Genomic DNA, 24,167 nt, shown 5'->3' with positions numbered 1-24,167 from the left:
GGGAGAGAGAAAGAGACCTTCTAGGTGGAATCCCAATATCCAATACGTGTTAAGAATACCAATATTCTCTGAGCTCTTATGAACCAAGTGCTTTACCTAGATTAGTTCTAATCTTTACAAAATCTCTATGAGCTATGAAAGGCCTGTTGGCTCCATTTTCCAGATGACTGAATGCGCTTAGAAAGACTAAGGTATTTGTTAATGTTATGTATCTAGGAAGGACAACATTGGCACAGAAACTGCATGCTTTCAACTTGGAAGGCCGTTTTTCCCATTATGTTATTACTTTTAAAGTAAGAAAGTTTCCTGGTTCTTCTCTCTCTCTCTCTCTCTCTCTCTCTCTCTCTCTCTCTCTCTCTCTCTCTCTCTCTCTCTCTCTCTCTCTCTCTCACACACACACACACACACACACACACACACACACACACACATGCTCAAAAAATCTGACTCATGACCTAAGAAAACAACTTCTTTATGTATCATATATCGTAATATAAGAGTGGTCACAATAACTGAACTTCGATAGGATTACTTAAATGACCCCCAAATGACCTAAACGCTACAAAAACATTCATACAACTAAATATCATTACTGAAGTAATATTGCATTCTTATTTTTGCATTCTTCCAAATTCACAGTTAAGATGAATTATTGCTCTTGTAACCTAAGTAAGTGTAGAGACAGGGCTGCCTCCTTCCATGCATGTGACATTTTCAGTATTGATTGGAGTTGCCTTTGGCATCTCATAAGGTAAACCTCAGCCCGCTGGAAAATGCTGCCAATGGGTATGATTCAGTTGAAAACCAATTTAACTAAGCTGGTGTTAAAATTAAAGCTCTGCCCATTTTAATATAACATAATAAAAAGAACACACTTAAGTATGCATAAAGCAATTAGCACAGTGCCTGGCACTAGATTTGCTGAATAAGTTGGAAGTTAGACATTTCCACTTGGTCTGGCATGATTTCAGTGTACGCTACAAGAATAACAGCTTTCATTTTTAATTAATACAAGTATTATTAATTAACTGGCACGTTCACCAAACCAGAAGAGACCTATCTGAAATACAGTGATTGTGTTGAGCTATAAAACAGAACCAACTAAACTTTAATTTGATGATTAAGAAAATACCTATTCAATCAAAGAAGGAGGGACAAAATTTTGAAGCACCTGGGTCTAATCCAAAATCTCTCTCTCTCTTTTTTCCTTTTTTTTGTTGATTTCTATTGAGCTCTACATTTTTCTCTGCTCCCCTCCCTGCCTCTCTCCTCCCCTTCAACCCTCTCCCAAGGTCCCCATGCTCCCCATTTACTCAGGAGATCTTGTCTTTTTCTACTTCCCATGTAGATTAGATCTATATGTATCTCTTAGGGTCCTCATTGTTGTCTATGTTCTCTGGGAATGTGATTTGTGGGCTGGTTTTCTTTGCTTTATGTCTAAAAGCCACCAAATTCTCTGTGTTCCAATGACAAGACTAGGGACGATCAGAATATGTTAAAAGCTGATCTTCATGATGTTGGATCAGGAAATCTAAAGTGTGTGACTCTTTTTAACCCTGTAGTATCTACTAGTTCCAATTAATTCAATGATCTTAGAAAACAAAATCAGGATAGGTTCTTGGGGGGAAAAGCAACATCTATATAAAGGACGATCTGAACCCATAACTTAGGTTTTCATGAGCACACAGATGTTATCTTACAAGAGTGGTATTTCCATACCGAGCCCTTCTCTTCTTAGGCTATTCACATTCAGAGGTCATGCCACTAATATTTGGGTGTCCTGTTTGAGAGCCAGGAGTAAGCCTCTAGTTATTAATATAAGGTCCTGGAAGCCTAAGCAGTCACCGCAGTGGTCCTCAAATTATTGACCCCAGAATAGCAGCTGTGGGTTTACCTGGGGAACTCACCAGGAAAGCAGATTCACAGGACCCACACACTGGGGTAACTCTATGATTAGCCTGGGGAATCTGTATCTTAGGTACTCCAGGCTATCTGGTTAAATAACATTATTTGAGAACCACTGCCTCCATATGAGTCACTGGCATCTCTGATTTACTCACAGAGAGCTAAGCTTCCACTGTTTAGCTCAGGTGCCAGGGAATAGAAAGTTTAGCGACAAACAGACAAAGCTAGGTTTGATGGCAGATTGACTCGCTTGGTACAATCTCTGCAGGCCATTTCAAAATATGGAAAATTAGGCCTTGAGATGTTATGATGTTGGTGTTGGCAACCAGTACTGCTGAACTACAGAGAAACATGGGGTCTTCCTGCTGTTTCCTTTTTGCTGAATTCCTTTCTGGCCTCTTGGAAATGCTCCTTTGAGGCAGGCCTGAAAATATAAACCCCTCTGAGTAAATGAGTTGTTTACCCACCTCATCGTTTGTTAGAAAGCGTTGAATTTTGCTGAATCAGGGGTAATTGCTTTTGACACGCATGCACACAAAACAGTAAGTGATACTAAAAACACTGGTGCAAGTCTCAAAACTTGGAACTTTCTAGATTCATAATAATGGGTCATGCCATTTGGCACATCTTCGCATGTAATCTTAAACAAAGTCAGTTCAGCCAAGGGAATAATGAAAAAGCGAGTCCTAAAGGCTGAGCAAAAATGAGATATGGCCCTGGATGTAACGGCAGAAAGCAGGGCACATAGGAGACTTCACGATGGGGTATGTTCAAATGTAAGAAGTTTAATCTAGTCTGTGTCAATTCCACTTATCTAGAAAGTAGGAAATCTATAGAGAGGAAAAGCTAGGTTTAAGGAAGTGATTAGTATTTCAAAGTGGGGAGGGTCAAAACTACTTTTAAAATGTGTTATTGATCAAATGCAGTTTCTCCCTTTAATTAGTGTAATCTATGGCATGTCTTCTTTATTCTTTAATTATAAACATATGAAACCACCCATATTAAGTTTAAAGCTAAGAACATAGAGAATAAAAGGTAAACTGTGCACCTCTTTCATTGGTTCATTTCTATCTCTCTGGATGACCACTGGAAACTGACCTGCATGTTTTTGAGTATTTTCTCTGTGTTTGAACTACATTTCTCCCTATGATTCCAGCACTGTGCTGAACAGGACAGTCACTGGTTGGGTATGAGACAACTCTGGAGGACAACCAGATCCAACATCATGGATAGCATCCGCATAAATTAACTTCAACGATGGGTTGCTCAGCAAATCTCAAAGAGACGGATGTATAAGTGCTGTGTCCTTTTATTTCAAATTGGGCTGGTTCTTGTATACTGGCCTACACCTTAAGTCAAGATAGATGCAGCAAATGTTTGCTCGAACTGATAACATCCAAGTACCTGTCTAAGAAAAAAGGGCCCAGTAGCCCTGTTGTATGTTCATTCTAATATGGCTTGAGATATTTTTATCTGTCTTTACTTATTATGAATGGCTTTCCATGTCAGTTTGTATAGACTTACTTTATCTGCATGGATGTAGGAAAGCCATCATCCTCTAAATGATTGCACCATGATTACCAAGTCTCTCTTCTGTTGGTAGCTTTGGGATGGTTTCCACTCATAAATGGTCCTTCAAATCTGCCATCTTCACACATTACTCCTAATGGAAATTTAAAAGGACCACACTGAATCTTTTCATTTGTACATTTATGCCTATTTTATTCTTTGTGATGAAACTGTAAAGAAATTTTGGTTTTAATTTCCGTTTTTGCAATGTTCATTGTAAACAGCTAAAAGAGCAGTGTGCTTTTTTTCTTTTTTCTTTTGGTTTTTCGAAACATGGTTCAAGTGTTGAGATTAAAGGCATGCCACCATTGCCCAATGCAATTTGTTATGTTTTTTTTTTTTTTTTTTAGCTGTATGTTGGGAGGACAACCTAACCTTGCTGACCATCATGATTAGTACTAACAAACTGATAAACTAAATGCAGGGGCATGTAATCAGAAAAATTAAAAAAAAAGAGGTAGGTGTCGTCCTTTCAAATTTTGATGACTTTTATTTTCATTTTCTTACCGAAGTGCTCCACCGTGAACTTATAATACAACATTCAGTGCGTGAGAACAAAAATATTTGATTTGCTCTCAGTATTGGGGAAAAGCTCCAACTCTTTTGCTATTTGTCATAAAATTAACTGTAGTTTCTCACAGTAGCCCTCCACCAGGCTAGGGAAATCTCTGTCTAACACTGCATTTTAGAGTCTCAGTTCTATATCCCAGGCTGGCCATGAACTCAAGAGTCTAGTCTGGCGGTGGTGGCGCACGCCTTTAATCCCAGCACTCAGGAGGCAGAAGCAGGCAGATCTCTGTGGGTTCGAGGTCAGCCTGGCCTACAAGAGTTAGTTCCAGGACAGGCTCCAAAGCTACATTGAAACCCTGTCTCAAAAACCCATCAAAAAAAAAGTCTCCTGAGTGACAGAACTGAATTTGCAGCCACCCACTACCATGCTTGACTCCAAAATAAAGAATTTCCCTTTTGAGGTACTGGACACTGAATTTAGAGTTCTGCCGCCCAGCTACACTTCCTACTCTGGAAGTTCCTTTAACCTCCTAGTCCGCTGAGTTTTCACCTAGAAGGGAGTTTAGATTTTGAGACATTCTTCTTCCACACCATTGATGGTAAACAAATGGCCTCTTAGCCTATGGATACAGTAAGCTACAAAGGGCCCTCAACCTACAATGGTTTGACTTTAAACAGAGACAATACAATATACGTCCTGTTGCTCTCATACTTAAAATTTATATCCTTTTGTTGGGCTAACAATATTCAATATAATCGCAAAGCTGGGTGGCAGCAGAGAGTCCCATCTTCCCGTCAGGCATGCAATCATGGGTTCACACAACCAACCCTCTCTACATGTTTCTAAGCTTTGTTGTCAGTGGATCATGAGCGTTAAAGGCATTTTGAGTTATTCTGTTCTCAACTTAGGGGTTTATCTGGATAAAACATCATAGTAAGTTGAGAAGTTATTTCCCTGTTTTCTAAAATTTAACTCCACTTGTATTCCTGGGACAAACCCCACTTGGTCATGAAATAGCAATTTTTATATGCTGCTGTATTCAACTTAGCATAGTAAGTATATATTTATAAAGAATTTGACCTGGAGGTTTTCTTTTCTTGTACTACTCTCATGTGGCCATGGCACTGGTAGAAGACTGATCATACAGATCAAGCCAAGAAGGTTTCCTTTTCTAGTTTAAAGGGAGAATTTGTGAAGAGTTAGCATTTGTGTTTCTTCATATGGTTGCTAGATTTCACTAATGAATCTGTCAGACACTAGGGATTTTCTGAAAAAGCGAGTTTCATGATTAGTAATTCACTCTCCAAAGGTGACGGTTCTAATTTGGTTTTCCTCTTCTGCTGGAGTCAAATTTAGCATTTGTTTCCATCATTTCTAAGGTTCATTTAAGTGGCACAATTCTTCGCTGTACAGTTGATCATTTCACTTAGTGCCCCTATCACTTTAGTCTTGAATTACTGATTTTCAGTCCGAGTCCGTCTTGGAGAATTTTTTTTTTTATATCTCTGTAAGTAAAAGCTCATCAGTTTCGTTGACTCTTATACAAGAAATTTTTTTGATTCTTCAATTGTCTCTGCCATTTTACAAAAATTGTTAAATTTTTTTTCTATTGTTCTTATTGTTTTTTTGTTTTATTTTCCTTGTTCGTATTTACTTGCTTTCAGTTTCAGGTGCCAAGGTAGAAACCACAATTGTTAATGAGAAATGTCTACCCTTGTGAATACAGTTGTTTGCAGATGAAGGCGGTGTGGGGCTTGATATTTACGGTGTAAAGCAATCTGAGTACTGAGTCGACACATAAACGGGGCAAGAAAAAGAGTTCCTGATCTTTTGGTTGCTCTTAACAAGAATTCATCATGTGGCCACACAGTGGTGGCATAAGCCTTTAATCCCAGGAGAGGCAAGCAGACCTCTGTGAGTTTGAGGCCAGCCTGGTCTACAAGAGCTAGTTCCATGACAGGCTCCAAAGCCACAGAGAAACCCTGTCTCAAAAAACAAACAAACAAAAAAAAAAAAAAGAATTCATCATGTGTAACCGAGAGTCCTGTGGGAGGCTAAGCATCAGAAAAGGCAACCACTCTAGTTAAGCCAGGATATCCTTTACTAGGAGGTACAGGCAGGCAGGGCCTCTCTTGTCTACTTTCCTACAGGGCCATTATCCCAGGCTATGCTGCCACCAGGGATGCTAGAGGTAGGGGTAGGGATATACAGGTTTTATTTACTGTGGCTATTTTGCCTGAGGAACAAGCATATCCTGGAAGTCACTATCTACTTTATTCTGATTTTTATATTACTTTTCTGTAATTTCAATAGAGTACAGGGAAGGAAAAATGAAGTCTCAGATATAGGAGCTAAAGTGATAGAAAGATGAGTGTAATATCTAAACAGAGACTCGAAGCCCAAACTTAGCTCCGCTCTAGCTCTACAGATGCCATTTTGATGTCATTGCTTCTTGTGGCATGGAGACAATAACACATAGCTCATCTCTGTGTATGAGAATTTGTTGGGAGCAGTGAACCCCCAGATCCTGAATTTCTTGTAAACAACTTGTTTTCCTCTGCTCTGAGACATCCTGAAGCTGCCCTGAGCATGAGACCCTCAGGAGTTCCTGATGGCAGGAGAGTGGTTTCTGACAGGTTTGGCTGGAACGAGGCTATCAGTTAAGGATCCCTATATAAGCTGCGGCTGGATACAATAAAGGGAGCATTCTTGGGGCATTCCTGTTTCAAGGATGACTCGTGTCTCTGTCTATGTGTGCTTGTGTATTTAAATCTCCAGGCCCTTGCCTGGCTTGCGAAAGGTCCTGTAGTGCAGGCGCCGCAATATATGAGTAGTACCGTACTGTCATGTAGTACAGGCAGGCAGTACAAGAATTAGATGGCTTAATAAATGTAATCAGAATAGCATTGAACTTTTAGTCAATCCTAAATAATAGATGTCACAATTATCATTTTGGCTGGATGTTTTTCAGGCTAGCTCAAACATACTAAACCTATGAACCGCAGTCATAGATATATGTCAAACATTTAATTGAAACAAAGTAAAGAAAAAACAAAACAACAAACATTAAGAATTTTGTTATTCTTACAAGGATACCTCAAATCACAAGCATAAGGAAGAGAGCAAAGTCCACAGGGGATCAATTGCATGCCATCTTGCAACAGTCTATATTTTTATTTAATATATATGAACATTTTGCTTGCTTGTGTGTATATGAGTCATGTGAATGCTTGGTATGGATGGAGGCCAGGCGAAAGCCTCAGATCCCCTGAAACTGGAATTATGCAATCAAGATGGTCAGGAGCCATCATGTGGGTGTTAGGAACTGAACCCACCTACTTGGCATGATCAGCAATTCTTATCTGTTAAGTCATTTCATCATTCCTATAGCCTTCGACTTTTAAACATTTTTAATTTTTAATTTTTTTCATACTGTGTTTTGATCATGCTCTTCCCCTCCCCCAGTTTCTTCTATATCCTATGTACCACCCAATATACCCAGCTCTCATATCCTACCTAACACCTGATATACCCAACTTCATAGCCTTCCTATGTATTACCCTATGTACCCAACTTTAGATTGAGCTTTTTCTCTCAGCCCCTCCCCACAAGATGAAAATCAAAACAAAATCAAAAGCAACGGGACAAAAGCTACCAAAACAAAAGCAAAAACGCACCAAACAAAACCAAATGAAACATGGAATCATGGAGTCTGTACTGACTCCTGGGCGTGGGGCCTTCTCTGGGGTGTGATTCATATACCCAGCGACACTCCATTGGCGGATCCTGATCTCCCCTTTCCCAGCAGGTATCAATTTCGAATAGCATCTTGGTTATGGGTGGAACTTGGTGTCTACCTCCACTTCTCAGTGCGGGGATTGCGTCTGATTTGAATTTGCCCAGGGCTTCCTGTGTGTGCTGTCAGTCTCGGTGAGTTCATATATGACACAGCCCTGTTGCGTGTGGAAGGCACTGTTTCCTGGGAGTCAACCCCCACATGGGGCTCTTACACATCCCTCTCACCCCTCTTCTGCAGAGCTCCCTGAGCCCTGGGGACAGGAGTTTGACAAACGCATCCTGTTTGGGACTGAGTGCTGCAACCTCTCACTTTCTCCACATTGTCCAGCTGTGAAGTTCTGTCGATTCCCAGCTACCGCGAGAGCAAGCTCCTCCCTCTGAGGAGGGTTGAATGGTGCTCTCATACCAATGTGGAGACTGTGGGCTCCTGGGAGAGAGAGGTTCTGCAGGTTGGCTGAGTCACAAAAGGATGGAGATGGTGTAGAAGGAAAGGCTGGAAGGGAGACTCTGGGTTCACTCCAAGAGGCCAAGTCCTTTGGAGGTAGAGTTGAGCTGGGAGGACCTATATCCCTCCATTCTAAAAAAAAAAAAAAAAAAAAAACCCACGATTTACCTAATGAAATATTGCTCATTGATTTGCTAATTCCATTGTATGACATACTTTAACAGATATTCACTCTGATGAAGGCGTTTCACAAGGAATTTCAGAATGAATAAAATAGAGTGAGTCCCTCCACATGCTCACTTACATCTGCGTGTGTAGTTACCAAGTCACAAGCCTCTGGATTGTCATTCAGCATGAAAATGCTCCAGGAAAGTTCTTAGAAGAGTTCCAAGGTGGTTTATAAGAATATCCCAAATATAGTATGCAGCGCTTCCTAGAGAAAGATAAAAAAATTCCTCTCCCACCAGGTGGTGGTGTCACGTGCCTTTAATCCCAGCGCTTGGGCAGGTGACCTCTGTGAGTTCAAGGCCAATCTGGTCTACAGGGTGAGTTCCAGGAAAGCCAGGACTGTTACACAGAGAAACCCTGTCTTGAAAAAAGAAAGGAAGGGAGAGAAAAAAGGAGGGAGGGAGGGAGGGAGGGAGAGAGGGAGGGAGGGAAGGAGGGAGGGAAGGAGAAAGGAAGGAAGGAAGGCAAGAAGGAAGGAAGGAAGGAAGGAAGGAAGGAAGGAAGGAAGGAAGGAAGGAAGGAAGGAAGGGAAAGAAAAGAAATTCATTTCACCATCTTATTTCAGATGATTTTTAAAGTCTTACAGCTCTATCATGTTTAAAATAAATGAACTACAAAAGGAGCTATGATTCCTGTGTTTCCTCTAAGACGTCAAAGCAGTCTGGGACACTTTCAGCACATGTGACAGTCACATCGATTCCCCTAGGTTAGAGGCCTGGATACAGAAACCTTTTATTCACCCCCTATGGAAAAAGTGACATGCGCATTGCTGTGGGTATGCAGTGCACTGCTCAGCTACCAGCATGCCTAACGTGGATCAAAGAAAAAACCGCTGACCTGGGAGACCATATATTTCATGTTGAATAGAGGAAAAACAGATCTCGGCCATTTACCGTGAGTGAACGTGAAAGAAAGCTAGGTTACCAGCTCACTGCTCTGCTTGAAATGCATCTTCTCACTCATCCTGGTCTCTCAATCTCCCTCATCCTTGGAGGGAATGTAATGGACTGAGCGCCCAGAGAAATCACAGTTGTTTTAGATTGGAAGTAGGTAGAGAAAGGCTTCCTGTCCCCATTTCCTGGCAGTAGACCTGCTGGGCTATGGCAGTGAGCCACCCATATATTAGTGAAATGGACTGAGGCACAGCAACAACCACATATGTGGCAAGGTCAGCACCCCATAAGAGCTCGCTGTGCCCTCTCAAGAGGAACCTTGCTCCACCCACATTCCCTGGCCAGAGCCTATGTATCAGACTTTAGGGGAAATGTGGTTAAGGGCTGGTTCTTCTGCTGAAACAAACATTTTTCCTTTTGAGCTCATGTCTACTTAAGTATACACTCAGCTCCTCAGAGAAATGCATTGCTGGTTTCAAAGAAATATGCATAAATTCCTTTGAAAGCGGTGGGAGGGGGGGGTGCCCCACATTTCCTCCCGAGACTAGCAACTGGACTGTGGTGGAGAAAGAAGCCTGCCTGAGTCAAAGACACAAAGATATAAATCTTTCTTGTCCAACATTTTTTTAAAAGAAATGATTTGAGTGTTCCTGTAGTCACCCAGGATTCCCTTCGCTGCTGCTCCTGAGAACTCCCAGGCTTTTCCCAGCAATTATATTTGTCTTTTCTTAGTTTAAGCCTCCTTCAGGTTGGACTCATGTTCTTTGTAACCCAGCTTGAACTCCATGAAACAGTATTCTGAGCTTATCATTATCTGAACTTCTAATGTATTCAGTCTTTCTGGATTCTTGCAAGAGTACGTTCAGCATAAGGGTTTTAGGCCATTTTTTAAAAAAAATATTTGCCGTGCGTATTTAGTTTTTAGTATCTCCATCTAAGTTTTCTGTCAAAGCCAGGGATTCCCTGGTCTTACTGTATGGAGTGCTGACATTGGTCATCAGGCTACTTTAATGCCACTATCCCCTCTTGGACATGGTCAATAGCCAAAGTTCTTTCCAAGTATTACTATGCTTATGGAGACTTGGGGTTCTAATCAATAAACTCCTTAGTAAAGGGACTGATACAAGTGGTCTCAAAAAATCAATAGTGTGCCTGTCTCCCTTCCCTCCAACTTTGCTTCTACAGAACTTTTCTAGGAATTTTCTAGCAAACTTTGAGTCTAAGTTCAAGATATAATAAGATACAGTCTCGAGAAGTAGAAAAAGACAAGATCTCCTGAGTAAATTGGGAGCATGGGGACCTTGCGGGGAGGGTTGAAGGGGGGAAGAGGGAGGCAGGGAGCAGAGAAAATGTAGAGCTCAATAAAAGTCAATTTAAAAATAATAATACACATTCTCTAGAACATTCCTTTGTTCTTGTGTTGAGTGCTCCAACGCAAAGTTCCCTGAGCTACAAAAGTATAAAACATAATGAAGACCCTGTCTCCAAGGGCATTGTCTTATTTGTTCCGAGATAATAATCTCCTGCTGGGATGTGGATACTGACCACGCCATGATGTAGACATTATGGAAAATGAATGATGAAGCTAAGTTGAGTTTATTTTCGAAGCAGGAGACATGGATCCTACCATAACCTTCCGCTGCTGTGACTGTTTCTATTACTCCACATGATTGCTGTGTGTCCAAGGGTTTCTATCTGTGTGCCTAGGAACTGTGGAATCGCAATCTCCCGGGGAAGGACAGGCTTTTTCCTTCACAACGAAGATAGCTTTATCCACAAAGCAGAAATAATGCCTTTAAAGACAGGTCAGCCTCGGGAGATCCACGGTGCAGCTCCCGCCGCTTGTGAGGGCAATGAAATGATCTAGTTGACATTTGGTCCCAGTGTTCTCAGAAACATCTAAATATGTGTGCAGATTTTCTGTGTGTGGTTTTGTTCAGATGCTCATAACATCAGTTTGCAGTATATTTGAAAGTTCTAGTTGTTCCCAATTCTCAGGAGAGGAAAATGAGACAGAGGAAAAAATAATAGAAACATAGCTATTCAAACCTTTAGTCAGCCACAGGCTCAGGACTGCATATCTCCCACTCTGAGATTATGGCCTATATTATTTCAGCTACATAGACATTTTGGCCGGTGCTGTGGGAACACATACTGCTCCTTCAGCCCTCTCCCTTTTCCTCTTCTCTCTCTCTCTCTCTCTCTCTCTCTCTCTCTCTCTCTCTCTCTCTCTCTCTCTCTCTCTCTGCTTAATATTAGCATAACCACAAATACAAAGTACACTATTTTGTATGTTGATTGCACTCTAGTGTTGTTGCCTAGAGCAAATCATGTCTGAGAACTCACTTCTCTGTGTCTACTTTAAGGGGGGAAAAGATTTAGCTGTTTGTTTGTTTGTTTGTTTGTTTATGTATGTGTGTATTATATATTTATGTGGGTGTGTGCCTACATGAATATGTGCACCAAATGTGTGCAAGAGCCCAGGGAGGCTAGAGGAGAGCATCACATCACCCTAGACCAGAGATAGGAACCAAACCAAGGTCCTCTATAAGAGACCTTGCTCTTAACAGCTAAGCCATCTCTCCAGCCATGTGTTTGTATTTTCATTTGACTTTTCCATCTTTAGTGACACCAAGAGGTCCTCCAACTTTCCAGCCTAGAAGGGTGGAGAGCAGAAGCAAGAAAGGCTCTGTCATTAGTTGGTCTTTGAATGGGCGGAGCAGAAACTGGGCAGGATGCACAAACAACAGAATCGAATTTGTCTTCAGTACAGATTTTTCCCATAAGCATATGTCTCCCCCTCACCAACTCTGATATCTTTCTTGGGCGCACACAGTATTCATGTTTAGGATGCTTCCTATGTCTTCATATTTAATCTCCCTGGAGATTGCTTTCGACACTTTGCTCTTTCATTCTGGAACACAATCCCAGCTGTGACCTCCAGTTCACTCCAGTCATTTTCTATGTTTGTAAGTAGGCCACTTCTCCCAACATGAGTGTGTAATACTGTGATCACTTGGAGTTGCAGTAATCTATTCCTCAATTCCCTGCCATGAAAATCATTTTAAAACCCCAGTCTGATCTTAACATGTCATATTTAATGCCTGAGATCTTAAAGTCTAGTCTTCCTAATTTTAACTATAAATCAAAGTAGATACTGTAAACTTATTATACATGTCTGCTGATGTCTATAGTTCCCACGGCATCTTTATTGGCCTGTTCTTCCAGGGAATAGAAGCTATGCAATGTATATGTTTACGTTTTACTTTGTTGCTCATATCGGATAGACAGTGGATAGTCAAGGCCAGGATTCTTCTAAACAGAATTGGTAGATGGGTAGATGCCCCAAGCTTCTGGTAATTTGTTTTTCTTAAATACCCTTCCTCAGATGTTAAGTTAGAGGTCTTATAGATGAGAATTTCCAACTGCTGAGAAGCCAGGGGCACAGGAGAGATATCTCAAGAACAGGAGAGCTCCTGGACTCACCCTGTCCCTGTACCAGTCATCCCTATGAAGCCTCAGAGGTTGACTCAGCCATGACTACCTGGTGGAGGCTCATATCTGTATAGTCCTTACTGACTGAGCAACGTTGTGTTCCCTGGGCTCTGCCCACTCCTCTCTGGCATCGCTGCTCTCTGCATTCTGGCTTCCTGGCATCCGTCTCTCCTGCAAAGGAAGCAGTGCTTAGCTCCATGTAGTTAAGAGAAGTATTGGGGCTCCCCTCGTGAGGAGTGTTGGTGTAACTGTCAGAGTGGTATTTGACATAAACTTTGGGACACCTAGCCTCTTTAGCTGAGGCCAGGGATAGTAGTCACAAGAGCCTTGGCAGTCTCCCCTTCTTTTCTCTCCTCTGGTCACTTTCCCTCCCCTTTTTCTCTTCTCTCTCCTTTCTCTCTTCTTTCTCCCCCCCTTTCCCCTTTCTCTTTCCTTTTCTTTCTGCATCTCTTCCTTTCCAATTTTATTTTCTTCATTCAGACTTACTAAATTATCACATTAGATATCTCCATTTCCCTCAAGATTATTACAAGATGGGTTCATTTCTAGGTCAACCTTCCAGAACTATCTGACTCAGTGGCTGGGGTTGTAAGTATTTAAGGTCAATAAGATCATTTATTTATTTATTTATCCATTCATTCATTTATTAATTCACTCACTCATTTTTAATCTTTTTTTAGTACTAGCTAGTACAAGCTATTGTGCATAGTTCTTGTATTGTTGACTACTAACTTTTTCTTAGAGTGTGTACATAGGTGATTCTAGGGTTTCATTGATATTTCTGACCCACGGATCACTTCAATATAGCACAATACATCCTTGGCCACGTACAGTAACTAAAATTGTTGAGACATGCTGTTTTAACAAGACATTAACGATACAGCTAATTTCTCCTTGACTATAAAGAAAGCAAAAAATGTGGTTGTATTTAAGTTCTAGAATTGCAGGACAGCAGACCAGAGGTTGGCCATCAGGGAAACCCTTAAGGCTACAGTGGTCATCAGACCACACCTTAAGAACTGCCATTCTGTGTCTATTTATGCGCTCCCATAAATTTCTTTTTACAATGGCACTGCGTTGCTATTCGGTCAAGGTCTAGTCTAGTTTTACTTATTCACTGCCAGATTACTTTCCTTATATAACACAACACTGAATTTAAAATTTATTTTATTACTGTTTCACTTTCAAAATCATATGAAATATAGTTTATAATGACTTATACCAAATGCTTTAGGCACACCTTCATAAAGACGGAAATGCTACTGAAAAGAGTGCAAGGAAACAATCTCACGTTCTAGTTTCTCTATGAATTGCTCTGCCCTCTGCATCCTGCTTTTTCCATGCACCTCTGACTCCCGACTTTGAATGTGAGACCGGGCAGTGAAAGCAGCCAGTAGAGCTTTCAATCCACCAAAGGTTCATGCACAAAGAGATTCAGAAGCCTGGAAGAAATAAGCCAGTGCAGACAGGAAGACATTAGCGCAGGATGGATTCCAGATCAGAGCGGCAACCCAAGTTTCTAGACTAAAATTCCCACCCATAGAGTCAGGAAGCCTGATTAGGAAAGCTTGGGGAACCACCGCTCTGCAGGAAATAACTCCAAGTGTTCTCTCCTTGGAGTAGTTCCTCTTTAAAGAGCTAACAGAACACCTAAATTTGCTGTGTCTCCTTGAGGCTCCGTCTGTTGTGTTGTTTGTAATACTGAAAGTAGGTACTAGAGAGCTAACTGCAGTGAGGAGCCCCGGGCTAACAGGGATTATCGAAGGAGATGGACCCGAAACTCAGCCTCCATCACCCGAGTGAGAGGACTCTGTGACAGCATGCTCAATTTATGGTGCAGAGGGAAGAGAACCCCGGGATTTATGCATGCAGGCAAATACTCAGCCTGTAATATTTAAAATTCTTAACATTCTTTATCTTCTAAATCCTTGTCAGGGGTGCTGTTGATTCAAATGGCCACTCTCGCTTTCTTTTTTTTTTTCTTTTTTTTTTTTTTTTTTTTTTTTTTTTTTTTTTTTTTTTTTTTTTTTTTTTTTTTTTTTTGGTTTTTCGAGACAGGGTTTCTCTGTGGCTTTGGAGCCTGTCCTGGAACTAGCTCTTGTAGACCAGGCTGGCCTCGAACTCACAGAGATCCATCTGCCTCTGCCTCCCGAGTGCTGGGATTAAAAGCTTGCGCCACAACCGCCCGGCTCTCGCTTTCTTAAGCCTCAGTGAAGATCCATAGAGTTACATTTACTGTGTCTAAAATGTATTTGCATATTTATTCTAAGTGCAGTATAATCTATATGTGCAATGAAAGCATTGGGGTTGAAAATGGATAAAGAATCCCTACAAATTACTAAAATGACAATCTCTTAGAAAAATGTCAAGAGACTTGAAGAGGTGTATCAAACCAACACAGAAATGTTTAAGTAAACTAGGCAATGGTGGCACACGTCTTTAATCCCAACACTCAAGTGGGAGAGGCAAGCAAATTTCTATGAGTTCAAGGCCAGCCTGGTCTACAAAGTGAGTTCCAGGACAGTCAGGGCTGTAAAGCAGAGAAGCCCTGTCTCAAAAAACAAAACAAAACAAAACAAAATGATTAAGTAGATAGCCAAGGAACAAGAAAAAAAAACTTTAATCTCTTTAGTAATCGGAGAAATGCAAATTAAAACCACCACAAAAGGATGTACGGTTTAGGTTTGGCACAGCTAAAAATTAAAATAAAAGTAATGGGATGGTCAAGCCAAGGGGAGGAGATGGGGCAGGACACCTTTGCACACTCTAGGTGGCCAGGGTAGGCAGGGAAGGCCTTGTAGCCACTGTGGGTGGGAGTGCAGACTCACAGTGTGACACTGAGGGCTGGATGTGACCCATGACTCAGCACTCACCCTACAGACACATGCCTGACACGTGTGCAGGATGTGTGCCCCAGGACAGAAGCACAAGAATACTCGCCGCAGGCTCATCGTGATAGCGCGCTGTTCAAACAGCCTTGGCGTCAACCACCGACACTGAGGTCCTACAGAAGGAAGCCATCAAGCAGGCAATGCAAGAAATCAGGGATGACTCACAATAGTGAGCAAAAGAAACCAGAGGAAAAAAAGAGCATCTATGGGGTGGGTCCCTTCTCGTTGTTCAAAGAGTAGGATGGGCAAAACTGTTTTTGAGAATGTGTACAGAATTAATGAAGCTATCCAAAAAATTGAAGAAATGAATTCCGTGAAACTCAATAGAAGGAGGTAAAAGGATACCGTGGTCAGGGAAAAACACTCACGAGGGGTTTCTGGGTTACTGTGTCTTGATCCGGCTGAGTGCGGTAGAATGCTCTCTTTATAGTCACTCAGTCAATCACTAATATAAGTGATCCTTTCTGAACATGCCTAATAGGTCACAATCTTAAAATGCTTAAAAGAAAAGCCAGGAAAGAAGAAAATACTCAAGCATAATGATGTGTGACTTGAAATTGCATTGAAGAAGCAAACCCTTATTGACTAAAGATAAAAGAGGTTTGAGAGCCAAAGATTTGATGCAGGGAAATCCTAAAATTAGAAAACATCATTAAGTTAAGAAACAAACCTGTCTACCATGACAGGGCAAGCTGTGTGTCAAAAAATACTCCTTTAATTTAATTTTATTTTTAATTTCTTTGAGAAAAAGTTCAGAGATCAAAACTGTACTCAGTTCCCAGCAACTACTGGAGTCAAAAGGGGTAATCTTGCAAAATGTTTCAACCTAGTAATGTCTCCAGCAATGTCACTAAAGTCAGCACACCAGGGGAATCCAGCGGGTCCCTGAAAAACGTGTCTCAGCCTTTTCAAGTCCTACAGATGAATACCCATTTGAATTCTTAAAACCCTACTGCATTATTGTTACCTTATTCCCGTCAGCAGTCTATTATTTTGTATCGTTTAAGACCTCCTCAGCACACACCTTCAATCCCAGCACTACTGAGGTAGAAGCAGGTAAATCTCTGTAAGTTCAAGAACAGCCTGGTCTACAGAGAGAGTTCCAGGACAGTCAGGGCTTCATAGAGAAATCCTGCCTCAACTCCCTGGCCCTCTCCAAAAATAAACAATAACAAAAGAACCTCCACTGTTTTTCTATTTTATTTGTATAATTTTATAGACTATAGAAACCTGGAAGATGCAGCTGCAAATCCCCAGGTTCTTTCAATATCTTTCAATGATACAAGCTGTCTGCCCTTGACATTTCTGTTCACACATGCCTGACAAGTATCTAGAAATTCTCAGAATTTTGGTTTTCTCTGGTTGTCATTTTATATTCTATCATTCATTCTGTTGCCTATAACTATAATTATTTATAAAAAACATTTATTTTCTCCTTCTAATGATTGTCTATTAAATTTAACATATAAGCTAGTCCAAAAAAAAAAAGAAAAGAAACGAATCTAGCAGTCATTCATTACAAGATCTCGACCTGAGAATGGACTGGCATTTTCGTAGTTCTCCGGCCTCCCCCATATGAATGTGATGCTCCCATCATGAGGCCTCCTAGAATGTATTGCCACAAGTTGACAAAAACATCTCTTTTAGGGGTGGAGGGAGGGAGAAAGAGAGCAGGCAGACAGGAGAGGGGACAAATAGCAAGTAAAACTGTGTCACATATTTGCAATTCAAAACGTTTGCTTGCTAATAATTCATTCCGAGTGCCGAGGGATGCTTTAATCCTGTGTGTACTCACAACTGCAGTGTTCCTCGCCGTCTAACTCAAACACTTTTACTCTGTTGCTCAGTTGCTTTCTCACACTGCCCTTTGACACTTCATAACCAAGCGCCCATTTGCCCAGGCCTAATACGTGACGTCATAAAGAACAACTGTCATACTTCGAGACGGGCCACAAGACAAAGACATATTGTTTCAGAACCACAAAAGGCAGGACGTACACAGGACTCGTTATCCTCAAGATAGAATGCATCCTAAGGGTTGGGGGTGCTTGTGTCAAAGTTACAAGGCTCGTACTGCAGAGCTGCTCTCGGGGTTTCTGACCATGAGCCTGATTTTTTGCACGTGGATAGCGTGTGGGTCCACGGGGCAACAGGTCCCAAGGAGGCAGGGGACATGTGGAGTGGGAAGAACTCAGGAAGCGGTTCTGTTCCTTCTCTCCACTCTTCTTGCTGGAACGTTGGACAAAATTCCTGTCGTCTGGCACACACGCTACACAGCAGGCAGAGGAATGCTATATTTCATTTATTCCTCTAAAACACAGAAAACGGTGTTCAGAGAAAAGAGATCAAAGAGTCTATGCTAGTGCTTCTGCCAGTGTTCATCCGTATCCTGGCCTGCTTTGGTTGAATAATTACACTGCTGAGTTACTCTTTGACTGTGGGTGCGGAGTAAATGGTAAATTGTTAGCACGTCTGGGTGGGGCTGTAATTGTTCATCTCCCCTGGTCCCTGTGATCCTGTACTAAAAACCTGGAGTAATAGTATCCTCAAATTATCACTCATTGATTTACTCTGGCTTTATAAGACGGGCCTCACTATATAGGCCCTGCTGGTTTTGAACCCTTCAGTTTTTCTGCTTTAGCCTCCACACTGCTAAGGTCTCAGGCATAGACCCATCTCACCCAACCCTGCCCTGACATATGTTGAACAATCCTGCAATGCCATCAGTTCCCATCCAGCCTCAGTTTACATCCCTGACATTTCCAGCGTTTCTCCAACTTCCGCAGTTAGGTCACTTGTGCTGAATGGGATGGGGTTTTGAGGGCTAGAGGACCTTGCCTATTGTGTGTGCAGAATGGAGTCATAGTTCTCTACCAATTGTTGCATTTATGAATTAAGATACGCTGAAATGAAAGAATCATAACATGTTCCCCGGAAGATTGGATTTCTCTAAGGTAAGGAGGAGCTAGGAGTGGTGGCTAAAGCCTCTGTTCCCAGCTCTGGAGGACCAGAGGAAGGATCTCACAAGTGCAGGAGTTCAAGACAATCCTAGGCGAGCAAGACCTGCTCAGGTTAATTAACCACCTAATAATTAATATTTCAAATTAAAAGTTAGGTAAAGCAGGGAGAGAGGTGGCCAAGAAGAAAAGAGAGAATTTACCTTCAAGCATCAGAAGACAAAGCTTTTATAGAAGCCAGTCCGTGACCTCTAGTCCAAGAAAAGGTCAGGGTTAGGGTTTAACCCGACAGCCAGCACCTCTTCTGAGGGCGACGGTCCCCAGCTTCTGAGGAGATGCTCTGAATCCACGGCATTTCACAGGACTGTTGAAAATGCTCAGCAATCATTTCCAGCTGTTTCTCAGACATTTCCTTTGCATTCCATCGCTCTGAAGAAAAGGGGGGGCATTCAGCCAGTGTTTGTAGAATATAGCGTTAGCTGTAAATCCACTCCATGGTAGTCTATAAACCTGCATTTTTATTTCACTGCTTCTGCTTCATGCCAAATCATAGTAGTTTTAAAATTTAAAGAAAGGAACAAATCAAGAAGCCCTCTTAAACTTAAGGAATTTTCCTTGTCTATGTAGTAAAAGCACATTCATTCAGACTTCCTTATTTAATGAGAGGTCTGGTGGGCAAAGTATTGAATTTTAATATTCATGTTTTTATCATATCGAGAAGTATGTGTGCAAGGCGTCGTGAGAGTGAGGATTTAATCTAGCTTGGCTTTGCTTTGTCTGTGGTGGTACAGACCCAATCTCGAGCTTTGTAAGTATTCTGCGACTAGCCCTCCATTTTCCCCTGCCTCTTTTTTTCTTTTAACATAGAATCTTACTAAGTTACCCTGCTTAGTCTAGAGTTGAGTCTGTAGCCCAGGTCCACTTTTCTGGGGAAATGGGATCATTCCAGATAGGGGCTGACTAAGGATTCATAGACAAACCTAGCTTGCGAACCAGTGAGTGAATTGGGGTCCTGCAGGATAGGGGGTGAGGGGCTGCATACAGGAGCATGCTTCACTAACAGCCAGTGAGATCAGCAACAGGCCCACGTGAGAATGGGACATGACTTAAGAGCTGCAGGTTGTAGGCAGCTCTACCAAGGGTTGCTGCTCTCCAGTGTTTCCAATTTAACCTCGTGGAAGGCTAATCGAGTCTTGTAACTCTAAGCCTCCTGCATACCCTTCCTTTATCTTTCTGCATCTTAGGAGTCTCCAGAAGAAAAGGTTTTAATTTGGAAGAGATAGGTACGCAATGCTGGTCAGGCTTCTGCCTCAACCTCCTGAGTAGGCAAATTATACAATTATGTAGCCAGGCCAGACTGAGTGCCAGAACAGAGATGGTCTGGTGTCTGAAGTATGCCACAAGAGATACCAGAGCAGAGCGGAAGACTCCTGGGCCTGCTGACAGGCCGTGAGGCCTCTGGTAAGGGTCCCTGAAGTGGGAGGCCTAACTAGATTGGGATGGATGTGTGCAGTGTGCAAAGGCATGTTGCATCCTCCGTCACAGCCCTTTGCTCATTGGTCCATTCAACTTTCCACTCTTCCCAAAGGCAGCTTCAGCATATTTCTTAGCACGGGGATCCAATAAGCATCCATCAATCTGTCAGGCTTGGCACATGCTCTCCGGCGTATTTACAGAACTAGATGACTACAAAGATTCTTCCAACATTCCGGTGTGGTAATAGAGTCTCAACTAGCATGCTTTAAAGAAAGTGCTTAAGACCTACAGCTACAGTCATAGCACTCAGGGTGCTAAGGCAGATGGACCGCAAATTTGAGGCTAGCTGAGGCTACCTAGTGACTGGGAGGCCAGGCTAGGCTGGACAAGAAAAAAATATGGGAGGAAAGAAAAGGAGAGGAGGGAGGAGAATAGAAGAAAGGAAGGGATGGGAGGAGAGAGGGAAAGAAAAGGAAGTTGGGGAAGAGGACTGGAAAGAGGAGAGGAGGGGAGAGGAGGGGGAGAAGAAGAGAAGAGAAAAGGGAGGAGAGAGACGAGGGGAAGAGGAATAAAAGCAAAGAGCCAATGAAGCAAAAGGCCATTGACCGGTAATCTCAGGCCTGAGGAAACTGAAGCAAGAAAAGCTTGCCGGTGCAACAAAGTGATAACAAGTCAGCCAAGGGCGCATAGTAAAGCCCAAACAACAGTGCTGGGTGGTGGTGGCGCACGCCTTTAATCCCAGCACTTGGGGGCAGAGGCAGGCGGATCTCTGTGAGTTCAAAGCCAGCCTGGTCAACAGAGTGAGTTCCAGGACGATCAGGGGACACAAAGAAGCCCTGTCTAGAAACAGCAAAAACAAACAAACTAACAAAAAAAAACCCAACAACCCTGTGTATGTACAATACATATACAAACATACTTACATAAACCTTACATGTGTCCATAACATCCTACTCTTAGCAGCCACACACGTGTGCTTCTTAATAAATCCCTGGCTACTTTGGGGCAAACTCATTGTGCCTATGATAGTAGAACTACCCACAATGCAGTCCATTGTATCTATTTCTCTATTAGCTGAAAAACATGTATAACACTTACTGTTCAAAAGCCGAGCATGTAATCTCACTGACTGGTGCCTGGGTGGAGAGTTTTGACTCTCGGGGCTTCCTTACAGCATCAATAACAGTATACAGATTACCTGGAGGGTGTTGGGGGAGGAATGGCAGTAAATATGACCAAATACATTGTACGCAATTCTCAAAGATGAACAAAAGCATTTTTAAAATAATATACAGCAAAAATACTTATGTATGGTTTATGGTTTACAAACCACTTTCGAATTGTTTGGTAAGTGCTTCCATCATCAGCTAGATTTATAAAATACAGCGGTTTTCACCAGACATAATACAACAGTTATCCTCATAAATGCAGTAGTTCTCATCAGACTGTGCAGGGGGGCTAATAATGAAAGAGGTGGGCTAAGGATTATGAGCCCAGTAGTGAAATCAACCAAGGAGAATGTTTTTCCACAACACTCAAGCATAGATCACACTGTTTCAATTATCATTTAAGGCTGCAATGTTGCCAGGAGAATATATTCCCTTACAACTAAGCTTAGCAAGAGCTGACCAGCACTGCTCTCCAAGATCCTTGCTGAGACCTCACTCCGTGACTTCCTTCCTCTAAGTCAGTATATCAGTCCAATAAAAAGCAATGGTCAATACCATCACAGGTCTTATCCAAACAAAACTACACATCTCAAGAGCCCAAAGTAAAATAAAATATCTTTCCTGATGATTGGATTTGCCCCTCTCTTTCTGGGACCAAGAGACTGTATTTATTCAGAAAACCACGTAGTAGGGCCAGGCGGTGGTGGCGCACGCCTTTAATCCCAGCACTCGGGAGGCAGAGGCAGGCGGATCTCTGTGAGTTCGAGACCAGCCTGGTCTACAAGAGCTAGTTCCAGGACAGGCTCCAAAGCTACAGAGAAACCCTGTCTCGAAAAACCAAAAAAAAAAAAAAAGAAAAAAAAAAAAGAAAGAAAAAAAAAAACCACGTAGTAGGGAAAAACTTCCAGTTTTTCAGTTCAAACCCCCTGAAGTCAGTCTTAGCTTGTTTCTTGTTCTAAATACTTCACCCAATGTGTTTACCCATTTTTGCTGCCTTTTGCTTTTTTACCTCTAACCACTTTTCATGACCAGACCTTCTGATGTCTGCGTGATTAAACCACTAACTTCCTGGCTTGTGTTCTGATTCGGCCCTTGGTCTCCATTGTCTAGTGTGTGTGCATACGTGCATGTGTGCGTTTTGCGTGTGTGTGTGTGTGTGTGTGTGTGTGTGTATGTGTGTGTGTATGTGTTATAGTACACTAGGAAGAGAACCCTTTCCTAAGGCATGCTGGACAAATACTGTCCCACCGAGCACCTAGAATAGTGTCTAGCACACGGCAGGCAATCAGTGGACAACTTGCTGAATGAAAAACTAAGTGAATGAATTAGCCAACAGCCAGTGTGACTCAGGGATCACAGGGAATAGGCCACTCATAAGCAATGAACTCCTAGGACAAGCTTTTCTGAGAATTTATAACCAAACTTCTATAATTCAGTTTCTTTCTCTCTAACATGGACCAATCATTCTTCCCTGTTTTTTGGGGCTCATGGGTTGCAATTAGAACAAATGATTGCATATTATCTAGTGTCTGGGAAACAATTTGCAATTTCAAATTTTCTGTCACTTGTCTTGTTTCCTCAGTTCCCTGCACTATTTCCCAAAACACCAATCACCAAAGAAGTTAGGATAAATATAGATTTAATCAACTCCATTTTGTTATAAATTATTTTTGTTTAAGAAAAATAATTCCAAATTACTGGCTTAAAATGGGCAATAGTTCTATAAGATTAATAATTTATGGGTGGTTACTGGATATGATGGCTGTTTGGAGTAATGGGGTGACACAATATATTTTAGTGAACATGCAATAATGGGAGAAGATTTTATAAGCATCATTATCACAAAAGTTCTATGATATCAAATCTGCATATCATCTTATACCCACACGAACCCTAAAAAGAACATTTAAAAATCATCAGTTCAAAACCAGGTAAAAGCTCTTACCTATTATTACAGCACTCAAGAGACTGAGTAGAAGGGTTGCTGCACATTCAAGTCCAATCTGGGCTACATAGTGAGTCCTAGGTGCCCATCTCAACTATGGCGTGAGATTCTGCTTAAGAAAGAGAGAAAAGCAGACAGACAGATACAGACATACACACACACACACACACACACGGAGGCAGAGACAGAAGTACAAAGACAGAGAGACAGAGAGAAAAGAAGACAGAGTGGGCAGATAGTCACAACTCTTGAAATGTGGAAGCAGGAAGAGCTAGCTCAAAGTCAGCAGTGGATACATAGCAAAGTCGAAGCCAGCCTGGACTGCATGAGACCTTGCTCAGAAAAGGCAGTCACCCTAGTTAAAGCCAGTGACAAACACACACATAAACATACACACATATACAGAAGGAAGGAGACTTTCTAAGAAGCAGGGTTTTAGAGGAAGAAGGGGAGGGATGAGAAAGGTTAACAGGAGATAAAAACAGTGAAACTCATTATATACATGTATGAAATTATCAAAGAATAAAAAAGGGATTTTAAAGGTTTTGGGCAAAGGAATGCTCATCACCCAAACACATTGCTGACCTTGCTCCAAATATCACTACATTCAATGTAAAAAGTGTTAGCGTTACTGAAAACACATGATAAGATATTTTTTCTGGCTTCCAAAATAATAATTAACTAAAGGTGTTTTCAAAGAAAACTTGAAATAAAGTTTGTTATTTTAATTAAGTTTTAGAGAACTGAAAAAAATCGAGGCACCAGAATATGAAGTATGTCTTTTGAATATTCTAGAGCATCCTAGGTGACAGAGTTATGATGGACTCTCAGAACATCACAGTGCAAAATCAAAACTCTTTGCTCCACATTTTAGAGGTTAGCTAG

This window comes from Arvicola amphibius, chromosome 3 (genome assembly GCF_903992535.2).
Source record: "Arvicola amphibius chromosome 3, mArvAmp1.2, whole genome shotgun sequence".
NCBI lineage: Eukaryota > Metazoa > Chordata > Mammalia > Rodentia > Cricetidae > Arvicola > Arvicola amphibius.
Note: the sequence above shows the minus strand (reverse complement) of the source record.